This window comes from Etheostoma cragini, chromosome 18 (genome assembly GCF_013103735.1).
Source record: "Etheostoma cragini isolate CJK2018 chromosome 18, CSU_Ecrag_1.0, whole genome shotgun sequence".
In the NCBI taxonomy this organism is placed as follows: Eukaryota; Metazoa; Chordata; class Actinopteri; order Perciformes; family Percidae; genus Etheostoma; species Etheostoma cragini.
In genome coordinates, this window is record NC_048424.1 from 17,516,696 (window position 1) to 17,518,140 (window position 1,445).

The window sequence follows — 1,445 nt, forward strand, 5'->3', positions numbered from 1 at the left end:
AACTGATTAGTTTCATCCGGCTTGATTGATAGATATAACTGAGTATCATCTGCATAACAATGAAAGTTTATGGAGTTTTTCCTAATAATACTGCCTAAAGGAAGCATATATAAAGTGAACAGCATTGGACCAAGCACAGATCCTTGTGGGACTCCATGACTAACCTTGGCGTGCACAGAGGATTCATCGTTAACATGAACAAACTGAGATCGATCTGATAAATAAGACTTAAACCAGCTTAGAGCAGTTCCTTTAATGCCAATTAAATGTTCCAATCTCTGTAATAAGATATAATGGTCAATGGTATCAAATGCAGCGCTAAGATCTAATAACACAAGTACAGAGATAAGTCCTTTGTCTGATGCAATTAGGAGGTCATTAGTAATTTTCACAAGTGCTGTCTCTGTGCTATGATGAACTCTAAATCCTGACTGAAAATCCTCAAATAAGCTGTTGCTATCCAGAAAGTCGCACAGCTGTTTGGCAACTGCTTTCTCAAGAATCTTAGAGAGAAATGGAAGGTTAGATATAGGTTTATAGTTGGCTAAAACATCTGGATCAAGGTTTGGCTTTTTCAGAAGAGGTTTAATTACAGGAACTTTAAAGTGCTGTGGTACATAGCCTGTTAATAAAGACAAATTGGTTATATCCAGTAGCGAAGTGTTGACTAATGGTAAAACTTCTTTAAGTAGCCTAGTCGGGATGGGATCCAAGAGGCAGGTTGATGGCTTAGATGAAGAAATAATTGAATTAAATTGATAAAGATCAAGTGAAGCAAAGCAGTCTAAACATGTATCTGGTTTTACAGCTGTTTCTAAGGTTCCTGAGTTTAGAGATAAGTCAGTGCCAGTTAAAGGCAGGTCTTGGTGAATTTTGCTTCTAATAGTTATAATTTTATCATTGAAGAACCTCATAAAGTCGTTACTACTAAGAGCTATGGGGATACTTGGCTCAGTAAAGCTGTGACCTTCCGTTAGCCTGGCTACAGTGCTGAAAAGAAACCTGGGGTTGTTCCTATTTTCCTCTATTAATGACCAGTAGTACGCTGCTCTGGCATTACGGAGGGCCTTCCTATACCTTTTAAGACTATCTTGCCAGATTAAACGAGAATTTTCCAGTTTGGTGGAGCGCCAGATCTTCTCAAGTTTCCGCGATATTTGCTTTAATTTGCGAGTTTCAGTGTTATACCATGGAGCTAACCGTCTTTGTTTCATTATCTTCTTTTTTAGAGGGGCAACAGAGTCGAGAGTCATTCGTAGCGAGCCTGCTGCACTATCAACAAAATGATCGATTTGGGAGGGACTAATAGCATAGTAGTCCTCCGTTACTTTGTGATTTGGTAATGAATTAAATCCTAACGGAATCGGATCCTTAAATTTAGCTACAGCACTATCTGATAGACATCTTGTATAGAAGGTTTTGCCTAATGGCGTGTAGTTCAGCAG